The following is a 12,739-nucleotide window of genomic DNA, read 5'->3' on the forward strand; positions in this document are numbered from 1 at the left end:
GTTGTTCTATAAAAATGCCTACAGAAACATGCGATATGTTGATTTTCGTTTTGAAGGTATAGCGACTGTTTACTCAAGCTAGGTTTTTCAAAACAAAAGCATTTAGTTGTTTCTCCGATTTTGATAGACCTGGTATTATTCGTGTAATACGTGTTCTATTCTCCAAACTAGTATAAAGCACAAAGTTTCTCGTGATTTTATTTGTGAATGCTTAGTATGTAGCTCTCCTTTGTAGCGAATCTATTTTGTCACAGTGAACTGAAGTAAAAAAGTTTTAGAAAAGCAATCCAGTACACTGCAGTTGTTGCAAGTTGGACAGCAAACGGAATAAATGACAACAACATAAATCCTCTATGCCATGCAACGCAATACTTGCAACCATGCATTTTCTTGCTTTTTATTGATATTTGAAAATTTTAAAGATGTCTTGACATCTTTAAAGGTGCATTTTTAAGTCGAGAGAGATGGTATTAGACAGGCTCTAAGAGAATATCAGTTCATAAAACTCTCATATGCTTGTAAAGCTTTTTTATCTAATTTATATCAACTGAGAATTATAGCATATTTAAACATATATTTAGGCATTTATATTAACATATTTAGATATTTATTAAGACAGATGGTGTTGACAACAATCTGCTCTATACTAATTATTGCTCGTATAATCAGGTAATAGATTCCTCAAAGAACCACGTATTTCTACATTAGCCTGTCCACATGCATGCCAAACATAACTCTGTTGTAAGCAGGATTTTCAAATGCAGCAATCATCGTCTTTTATAGTCAGTTATTGTCATATTGCCCCAACCCTTACCAAGATAATTCACTCAATTTTCTGTCAAAGAGCATTTGTTGATGCGAGTGTATTTTACCCTTTCGCTCCTAGCTATTGCTGCAAAACCTTAGCTGCAACCTTCCGATCTATGGAGCTGACAAAAAAGAGAAAATACAACCAGGTTGTTATGAATGAAGAAAACGGAACTTTTACCCCATTGATTTTTTCATGCAATGGTGGTATGAGCATTGAAACAAGGAAATTTTTCCAACGTGTGTGGGAACTAATTGCAGAAAAACATCACCAAAATTTCAGTGAAACCTCTGCCTGGATCAAAAGAAAGCTTAGTTTTTGTTTACTCAGAACTGCAGTACTTTGCATTAGAGATTCTAGTTCCCGTCAAAATGTTGTCCCTACTGGTGAAACGGGTGACCTTGACACTAGAAACAATTTGTCTAGCAACGCTAATTAAAAACATTATGTTTTAGTACTACCTTTGTTCTTTTCATTTTGTAAACCGACAGCCTATAGGTATATAAACAGTGCTGAAACTTATTGTAAATTCTCTATATTTAAATTTTTAATTCGATTTTCTGTCAATGAGCCTCTATTTCATATCAAGATTTTGGCGGGAATCTGAAATGACGCAACTTACTCTACAAACATTCGGTTTGGCGATCGTCAGAAAGTAAATAGAAAACAGCAGGGTAAGTACAAAATTAAATCATAGATTGTTGTTGCTAATAAAGTTAGTGCACTACTGTTACGACAAGTGATATGCAAAATGAAATAGTTTTTTGGAACATGACTTACATACTCTACTTAGGTGTTGAAATAAAGTTGGAAAAAACTGACTCTCCAAAGCTTCATACAAATTCTCGTTTTTGCAAATTTTTATAATCTAAGGCATTTATTCTTGGCTTGATTGGATGACTTGTATTAGCTAAAAACTGTTTTCTATTACATAGAGCCCGATAGGTAGTGCACAACATGGATCAAGCAACGAGAAAGGCAGTCGAGAAATTCCCAGGTTTGTTTTTGCTGTAGAGTCCGCCGGTTTAAAATGAAAAGAATTCGAGATAAAAGTTTCCATTCTAGAAACAACTTAACCAATGATTCACAAAACTCGTGATGTAAATTTTCTCAGCATTTTTATTATGACCCTCTTCCCGACTGATCTTGGGGATGTTTTGCTGAGGACTAAGGTACCACTTCATGAATATTATGGATTCGTGCGTCTGTCCATAAGAGGGGACGATTTCAACACGCTACGAAAATAAGATGAAAATACGAGTGCCATTAAGCACTGTCTTAGAATTATCAGGGGCTTAATTCTACACTTTTACGGTCCTGGCATCCCCAAGCGGCAAACATAGCATTTCAACATGGAAAATTATGACACTCATTTGTGATGACCCCATTATATCTCTAGAAAAATTCAAGGAGCCCAAAAACTTTGAGTTCAATATTTTTTAAAACAAAAACCTAGTTTAATGATCGTAGATTGACCCAGTCTAGTAATGCATCATATCAGGTGTTTTAATAAAATCAGATTCACATTGATATCGCTAGCATTGAATTTCAAAGGGCACTCCTCGTCCCTTGCAAGATAAGAACTCCATTGTTCTTGCGTAGGAACCCTAATCGAAGAATTGTCAACGGAAGCTATTTGTAGCCAGTGGTACCGATGTCGTTTCATTTTTGATACCACATTTGAAGTGAAAGCTAGAGTTTGATGGGCGTTGACGATTATGTGATATTTTCAACCCGGCATCCAATCTTCCTTAGTAATCTTGCTTTGTATCGTTAATTCAAATTTCGTTGTTCATTATTTTGTGAAAAAAAACCAACCCGAAAGCCGAGTTGGCTTGGTTCAGACCTCGGTATCAATGGTCTGAACTAATCTACAATAAGCTCCTGGAATACCCCATGCTCGGACAAGGGATATTTGAATAGAAACATATAAAAAATGACGATATTTCAGCATACAAAAATGTACATTTTGATATAAAAAATTAAACATTTTTATGGTTTTATCGGATGCTGTGCACTTCAATTTCTTTAAAATATTAACAAATATTTGGGCTATTTTTAACAAATATGGCAGATAAAATTTCTGAAATATGTGGTAAGAAATGAAAGAAACTTATGTATGTATCAATTATTATTATACATATATCGGTTGTTAGAAGATTTTTAGAACTTTAAAAGAATATGAAAAGAAAGAAAATATATGGTTTGTTGGTTCTGTTTCTCACAGTTCGGACCCTACTGATAGACACTCTCTATCCTTGGACAGCAGAGGTCAGTGCAAATGTATTGCAAGCGTTGTCCCGCTTCTTTGCATTGGTTGCAAATGCTGGTAGGATCAATAGAATTCCGTCCTTGAGCGTCTTCGTACTGGGAAGAGAAATTGAGGTGATTATTGTAGGTAATATAAGGTATTATCGAGGTATAAATCGAGGTAGTATAAAACAGATATCTGTAATAATAGTTCATGATTTTTTGTTTGTTTGTTATGGATTTAAAATTAATTAAAGATAATAGGCTAGTATTTCAACGTATCAGCCTTAATAACGCAAGTGTTAAGAAATGATTAGGCTGCAGTGACGTAGTTAGAGAGGGGTCAGAGCGGGCGAAAAACCCCCTTTGAAGCTAAAAACTTCTGATCTTTTCGCAGTTTTACGGAGTTATATATTTTCATCTAATTGCTAAATTTTGAGAGGAATGATTTTAAAGCTGAATATAACGATATCTTCCGTTGTTTTGAATCAGATTAATAATCCTTTTCAATAAGATATTTGTACTTAAAAACGGCTTTTTAGAGGAAAAGGCCAGAAAATCTTCAAATAGTATGATTAATGACACTTGACTTGGAATAAATGATAAGACGTGATAAGATGTTCTATTTCAGTTCTAATGTCATTATGCTATGTTCAAATTTATGAAAACATTACAAATTCCTGTGAGTTTTTTGTCGGAAAATCTAAATTTCTCGCCCCTCCTATGAAATCCTTTATCTATGCCACTGTTTGGCTGCAGAAAAAACGTCCTTAATTATTTTTGGGTTAAGAAAAGAAAATGAGAAGAATTTTTCGTCTAACTTAATAGCTCTGTCAACATTTTTTCGCCAAGCAGTTTCAATCTGATTTAATTTAAGATGAATATTTTGTTTAATGTTTATTTAAATACGTTTATAAGCACAAAGTTTGCTGACTAAGCTGCATCAGACAGCTCTTACTGCCGTTAAAAGTAATTAAAGTTCCATTACAATTTCAGTGCGTCTTTCCACTGCAGCCAGTAAAAAGTAACATTTCAAAATTGATGAAAATCTTTCAAGAATTTAAAATGGAAACAGGTTACGAGTTGAATCCTACTCTTCACCGAGGTAACAACATAAATCTGCTAAGAATACTCCTTAGATTTCATTTAGTCTTTGATTCCATATCAAGTATTTGGTTACAATCTGTGCCCAAAGTATTTCAAGTGTTCCATGTTTCTCTCCCAGATGAAAGTTGACTCGAAAAGAAAATAACAAAATGCAAACTAAAGTGTACTTTACTCTTGCAAACAGCGCACGAGATTTCATGATGAAAAGAAAGGGGTTTGAGAGATTTTCAGATTAAGCGATAGAAATTCTACTGAAGATGTAAAAAAGTTTTATGGAGTGATTTGCCCCTCGACTCGAATCATACGAGGTTAAATGCCTTCAAATATAAGTCAGTTGGCAATTCCGTTTTTTGTATTTTTTGTATTTTCGATTGTAATTTCAGTAACACTGTTTCAATCATGTACTTTTGATTGGTTATCGTGTTCACTTATACCCAAATATACATTATTTATGATTCATTAAACAGAAACATCTAGGGACAGGCGGTAAACACTTTTCGTGGAGGGGCACTAAAAGCCCCCTAGCCCCTTGCTATCTCGGTTGTTGTTATCATTTTGTTTAATATCCAAAGCGTATTTGAACTTTTCCTCTAGATACGTTAGAAGCAGCATTCGAACAAATATTTTTTCAGTTCCGAAGATCTTTCGTGTCTAACAAACAGGTATGAGCTTTTTTCATTACTTTATACATATGTTTTAAAAACAGCAAACAAAGTCTATAAAATTAATTTTAGTTTTTTTAATAGCATCAGCATGAGAGTGAGATGTGATATTGGTTACCTGTTAGAATGAAAAAAAAACCAAATAAATGAAGTACAGCGTTGTCAAATTAGCTTTAAAATACCCCATACGTTGTTTAGAGTTTGGTCCACACAACCATCCCCCCTTTTCTCCCTCACGAGTTCAATGTGACACTGTTTAAAGTAAATGTAAAAGCGGGCATGTACTGTGCGCTTGAACTGCTGCAATAAATTTTGTAAACAAAATAAACATAGACAATCTTGAGACAAAATGCACCTGATTTCCTTCAACATTATTCGCTTTAAATGCTACAGCAAACCCAAAAATGGATTTCAAAATAAAATTTGTACAACAAGGATATCTAGTATTTCGAAGAATGAAAATTGTAGCAGGCTTATATAGTGTTTCCAAAGTCGTGAATAATTAGATCCTGTCAGATATTTTGACCTCGAATATTTTTAACAGAGTGAAAACATAAGAGATCAATACTTGCTCGTTCGTTTGATTGTTATCTATATACATCATAAATTTGCAAAAAAAATTGTCCGCGTATAACTATTTTAAACCATTTTGTTTCAAAAACTCTCAACATTAGTTTGCCAATGCTCCAAAGCTAGATTCTAAGAATTGGACAAACGATCAGTTAACAGCATCGTTTTCTTAGCAAAATCGGTTTTAAGTCGGTTTTTTACTGCCAACTTTAATGTTACAACAAAGATAGAATAAAAAGGTTTTGTTTACAATATTTATATACTTCAAAAGCTCTATTAAGCAACACTTTCCATTGATTGCCTATCTGTAACTTGCCAAAGAAAGACGGCAGAGACAATCATTGAGACAGATTGTGACTTCTTTTTAGCTTTTCAATTTCTGATTTCTTGCGCTGAAATTCAAAACATTTTTTTCAGGCAAATCTTTCTTACACATTCAAAACTGAACACGATCTCCAGAGGCTTATGGCACTTTTATGTTTAGTTTTGAATATGAAAAGAAGGTCGTTTTTACTAATTTTCGTTCTGTTCAAGAAGCAGTGTGCATCGGCGGCACAACTTGAAATATGCATCATAACATGCCAGAGAACTGATCACATGAAAAAATATGCTGACAAAATACTGCAGGATGTGGACATTAACTTTCTTAAAGTAAGATCATTTGTTTTCTGTTTAGTCGCTCTGAAATACAGCAAAATGCTATTAAAAATTGGTAGAGCTGCTTACATGCTAAATGTAATTTTTCAAGTTTAACATTTTACTTTAAGCTCGGGTAGCACTATAAGGTTGCATGGGAAGACAAAATTTAAAATGACACCCTGCCGACAATCTTGATATAGCCTTAACTCAGATGTTTGTCTTAAAAGTTTCAAATATTCAGTAGGTTTAAATTGAAAAAGACTGGTTGTTTAGACAAATTATATTCATTTTAATGACTTTTCAAGTCGTAGTTTTCATCTGCAAAGAACCTATAATTTCCTATTTATATAGACATTCCAGTACGTTTTTTGAGCAATTTACTTGCAAAGTGATGTAAGCCTTCTACATCTACGCGTTCGTGCTTTAAAAAACCTTTTTTCTCATCCAATACCCAACTTACAATTCTTTCCTCTATGAAAGTCTCTACAAAACTTGTTTCTCTTTGAAGAAAGTTCAAGTTATCAACATCAAACCAGATTATCAATATGCTTCACCTCTTGATAAGACACATAGTATTGAGTCACAAGGTATGTCCGTTTTATAGGCTATAAGCAAGAAAACGGCGTATTGCTCTTGAAAACATTGCAAGAAAATAAACTGTACAGTAATAGACTTCAAAATCAATAACGTTTAAGCTTGATTTCAATCTGTATATGAAAAGATCCTTAAAGGAATTCTGGCAAATATTGCAACTAAGATTGAGGGATCTCCGATCACTAGCTTTCTTTACTTTAGATAATTTTATGCTTTTCCTTGCATCAAGTACCTGCAAAATCTCTTAGATTAATTTTGCAATAATAAGATTGATATAAGTTATTGTTAATTTGATTGCAAGGATTTTAAATTGATGATTTAAAGATCACTGTCATTATTCTGTTGTATCGCTATTTACTTATTGCGATTTCAATTCTACTGTCAATAAATTGGTTCTATATTTTTTGCTCAGATCGTGAATATAATGCATCAAATGAACCTGTTCAGGAATATTTTGAATTCATTGAGCTTTCAAATGGTAAGTGTTATACATCTTCCATACTAAACAACTGTAGTGGTTCTAGCATATACCTTCGTTGTTCAATTTGCAAGAAGCTTCAATAAGCTAATCTTTTAACGAAAGGGTAAAGAGATACTAAATATCTAGCAGAAGTTATTAATCAATCATCGTCACTTATATCATCATTTAATGATAATAACAATAATAAAACCATATTTATCCAAGTAAACTTGTTCAGCAAAATGACATTCTCGTACTCAATGGAGAATTTATTGCAAATAAACGACTTCTTCCTCCTGATATTATAAACAAACAAGCTAGAGAACTGAAGACCTACTTATTATCCTCAGTCTACCAGTCAATATCTTTGTCGACCTTCGTTCAAAAAAAATACGAGACTGATCTTTCTTCCCTCTACTAAACAATGGCAGCGTTTGTGTGACGCTTAAAACCAAGAGCAATTCATGGGAATATTTTGAAATGATAAGCTAATCTCACGTTGTTTTGACAGAAAATATAGAGATACTACTTCCATTCTCTTTCCCTCCCACTTTCCCCTCTTCCAAGTAATATTGTTTAGTTAAATTTGGTGACTGTAGTCGCAAATCGCGTATACAAACATCGTGTGCAGTAATATTATCATTGTCACATTGCTTGGAAGGGGTGGATTGAGTATGGTTCTTATGGATGACAGCAAAGAAATTTTGTCAGATTTTGTCACTGGTCTCGATGTAGTTGGTGAAGAATTGTAGTAATTGACTTTAATGCCCTCACCTTCATCTTTAGAGATTAACTTTTCCATTGAGGTAGACAAGCTGTCATTGTAATGCATCGTCTTTTTCTAGATTGCGTTGAGTTGGAATACACATTCAAATCTTGGCTCGTTGATAATGGCGTTGATGATGTACAGATGATTATTGATATCAAAAGTGGAAATGACGATGGTTGGTTCATAGCTATAAAATCGTTATTACTTTTCAGTGTCAACTGATTTCATTGATTTTTCAAGAATTCTGTAAATTGATATTCATTTTTCAATCTGTGACTTGTATTTCAACAAAATATTTATGTAGATGCAAGTGACATTAGCAGCAGTGGCGGATCCAGACTACCGCCATTACCGCTTGAGCGGTAGTCAGATTATTCAAAAAATTATAGAAACAAGGATCATTTCATGTTTATCCTACTACTTTAATTAAACCATAGTTAAAAATTGAAAAATTTTTGATCGCGCTGCAAACCAAGCATTCCTTTCTAGAAACATGCCTGAAATTGCCACAGAGACTAGAAATACTTTTTAATCCTTATCGCTATGGAAATTGCGGCCAATTGGCCGAGCCACATGTTTGCAAATAAAAGGCTAGCATGGGGGGTTGTTAAATCATGGCTTGCTAGCTAGGGGGGTTGAGTCGGTGTAGAGCGGATTCAAGCTGCACTGAGCGGTAGTCAGCCTGCCTAAACCAATCAAATCAAAAGAAATCACAGCCAACCTGGAGGGATGCATACAAATTTTGTTGACAACCAATGAACAACCGAATTGACTACCGCTCAGATGGGGGATTGAGTAGTACTGCCGCTCAACACGACTCAAACGTTACAGAAAGATGGGGGGATGCCTACATATTCTGCATAATACATTGACTTAACTACATTGAAGGCAATAAGATATGTTGATAGGTAAACAAAATAAACCTTTGGTAAGTACAAACAAGCAGAAAAATTGCAAGCTATAGCACTTATTTTCCAATACTAGCCAGATTTGGGAAATGATCACAAAATCAGCCACGTATTTGGATATAAGAAAAAAGTTAGGTCAGCTGATTTAGAGTTTGAAAGAATTTGCCTGGTTATAATCAGTAGACGAATTTGTCGATTATTGTTGTTTAAGACCATTGGCGTACATACTTACTTTTCTCAAGAATAAGTTATTGTGTGCTAAACCTTTTAAGAAACCTTTGATCATTGAGCCAGAAGTAGTAAATGCTTCATTGACAGCAAAATGTTGCTAACTCTACCCGTTCTTAATACAATATTTTAAGCAAATCAAAGGTAACATACTCCTGACAAGACAAGCTTTATGAAACCAGACATTTGGTTTCCCATTCTCTTTCAAAGAACATGAAAAAGAGGATCAGTTTTGAAAATATGAATTTAAAGTCCCCGTAAAAGATTCGTACTATGGATGGGGAATTTTTCTACCTGGGTAGATTTAAAAACGTTACCTGGCTAGATTTAAAAAAAGTGGTATTCTATTCTAGGTATTGTTTTGAAGTGTGATATACATGAAAGGCTTCTTAGTCCATCGATGGTCCCATATTCCCAACTTAAGGTATGAGATTTTACTGACTCGAGCTTACGAATAGACATGTTTATGTAGTTTATGTGTTGATCATTAAGCATAAACACCCAGGATAAAGGCTTTAAAAGAGAGGGCTCAGGGGGGCTCAGGGGGGCTCAGCCCCTTCTACTTTTCTAACGGCACCCCCTTCTATTTTTTTGGATAGTTCTAAAAAGCAATGGCTATTTTCTGCTAGGATCAAATCTTTGAGTGAACCGATATTACTTTTTGACATTTGCATTCATGAGTGACCTCAATAGCCCTTATGCTAACTGAAAAACCAATAAATGCTGGCAAAATTTTACGATCTTAAATTCTTTATTTTTAAAATTTTTCTACTCAGGTAACAGGTAGACATAGGAAACTGATTTAATCCTAGAAAAAATGGAAGATGAAGAAATTGATATTGAGGAGGCATACGAACAAAAACAATTGAAACGATCATTTTGTATTCAGTATAGAGAAAGCGCTATGGGCCCCTCTACATTTTTTGGCTCTACACTACTGTCCAGGGCGCAGGAAGTTGTTGATAAGCAGGAGAAGATTGACAATGAAGAAAGAGCATCATTTTGCTTTATAGAGATATGCAAAAGTGATATTTTTTTCAGATACAGAGACGTTTTTTACCAAAAAGGAAGTAAACAATGTTTTGCAGGAAAATAAGAGGGACACTTGCCTTACTAGTCTATCTGGCTTCTACGTTACTGAAAACTAAAAACAAGTAATGTGCCAAAAATTGCATGGATTAAAATTGCATGGCTTTCTAGCAAAAAGTGTTAGCTTAGTCAGTGTTGTGCTTATTGCACGTTCACTAACCGACAAAAAGTTGTCTATTCATCTTTTTGGACTCAAATGCAAATTCAAACAACGATTCTATGAAATTAGAATTCTTCATGTATAGTTAAATTATGCTCAAGAATTTATAAACTGTACTTTAATTGTTGAATTGTCCAATTGTCCAATTGTCCAATTGCCACCGCCCCCCAATACTTTAGAGGACAATGGTCTTGTGTACTAAGGCAATGGGAAATGTGACGTCATTTTATTAAAACAATTGGCTTGCCCCCCAATATTTGACAAAGTGTCCGACCCTGTATATAGGTTTTCGGCAGCTTGAAGTGGACCAAAAAGTAGGTATTTGAGAGTATTGGTGTAAATATTTTGGTTAGGGGAAATGTGAAATCTGAACAACATCTTTCTATGATTGAAGATCAAGAAGTTTGTCTTTTTCGAAAACATTAACTGTGCGGATATTAAGGAACACGAGAAAATATGAAAAATGTTTCTTTCTTGCAGTTATTTCTTGTTTTTTTAGCTATTTCAATCAGATATACAGCAGACACAATGCTCTCATTGCTCAGCAACAACGCCAAATGCCAAAGCAGGCACAAAGATGTGTCATTTCAAAGCAGTTAAACTCATAAACAATAGTGGAATATGTGAATCAGTGGTAAGATGACCATATTAGCAATCAAAATTCATATCATCTTAGTTCAGGTTTTTACAGCCATGACGTTCACAGTGTTATATAATTTCTTAATAATTTCATATCATTTCAACAAAATCGCATTGTTGGTTGTAATGCAGTCACAACTTCTGATTTGACTGTGAAATGCTGTCACAAAGTGATGCCGACTAGGGAAGGGGGTCACAACCTCCAGGATAAGTTTGGGGGGGTACCATAGTTTAGGTGCACTGCAATCAAAAAAGGCAATCCTTACAACTCAGTAGTCATTATTTAATAGGAATATTCTGAAGGAGATTAGGAATTTTTCATAGAAAGTGAAGTAGACAATTTATTCCTTTTGAATTTTGCCGACATACATATGCATACACAATGCATCATCCATTCACACGATATCAGCATTAAAAACAGATTAGTATCCTTAAAGTATGACTTGTACATGGAAAATTTAAATTCATCAGTTGAGCAAAAAGTTAACTATTTAACAAAATACTTAGCCTTTCCATGTAAAGGTTGTACGGTATATTAAACTGCACTTATTATCTTTTTTAGTCCTAATTACCCAACCCGTACCTGATTCATAAACATTAATTTTAAATTAATATATATTAAGTTTATAAATCGCTAGAATAATGCTGGTTATGTTGAAATATTCTAAACAATGTCATTTTTTTGCAGGTTTATGGAAAGGTAACAGGAATTTCATTTCTAAATCTCAATGCTTCTTTCACAAAAATACTAAACACGCTGTTTTCCATCTCCTTCGATTGATTTCAGCTAATGCTGTTAGTGAATTGGAAACATCTTCGTAATTCATTTTGTACTTTTAAGATCTTTTAGATCGCTTAAAATTAGAATTCTATTAACTTTTCCATTAGTTGGCAAGCAAGTTGATAATTTTTAGCATCTTGTAAATCATTGCATACGAGTATATAAAATTTTATATAGTTTAGTGTTTGAATTTAAACAATTGCTACAGCCTTTCCTGATGTTCCTTAAATGAGTAAACAAGATTAATGCAATTTAAAAAGCAGATTCTGAAAAAACTTGCAGATTTTCTATTGTTTAATAAATCTACATAAACTTTGTTACATTTTCCTGATAATCGCAATACTTAAGAAACTCATTTTTTCCACTTAGACCCGTCCTGGCCTACATGATAAAACGTGAATACATGGGCTCCAACACAGGCTGGAAAGGGGGAGGGGGGTGGAGCAAAGAAAACTCTAAAAGCCATAAAAAAGATTTTGAAGAAAGGTCTATTGTTTGTTGCTGGAGGCCATTTACCCTGGGTACCAGACTCACTATATATAAAATAAAACCCACCCAGGGTAGAGGCCATTGCATAGATCTGTCTATACCACATTATATGATAGAGCAGTATACAGCAATTTTCACAAGATAAGACTATTTTTTACTTGAATCCTCACGGATGATAACGACCTTTCTTTAATGGTAGCCTCTTATACTGCGGCCAACCAGCTGCTGGAAACTCGACTGGGAAGAGCTTGATATAAACCAGCAAAAGTTTCAGTCAATTAGAACATTTCTTCTGCAACAGGTATGTCGCTCAAGCTATCATTAAGCAGTCAATAACAACACGAATCGTTGGGGTTGAGAGAGGTTCTGTTTTGAGAGGCTAATGTTCCACTACTTACCTAGAACATACGTATTACCAAAGTACCAATATCCCAATGGGAATCTTTGATATGCTGTACTGACCACATAGGCTCCACCACTTTAACAATTGCTTTGCCCTCCATTGATGGACAATTTAAGCCCCCTCATCCATTGTTTTTAAGAGATTTGTTTATAGGATTGGCCCCTTGTGGGGTTGCTTTGCATG

This window comes from Rhopilema esculentum, chromosome 17, assembly GCF_057945365.1.
Source record: "Rhopilema esculentum isolate cy_ngs chromosome 17, ASM5794536v1, whole genome shotgun sequence".
Taxonomy (NCBI): domain Eukaryota; kingdom Metazoa; phylum Cnidaria; class Scyphozoa; order Rhizostomeae; family Rhizostomatidae; genus Rhopilema; species Rhopilema esculentum.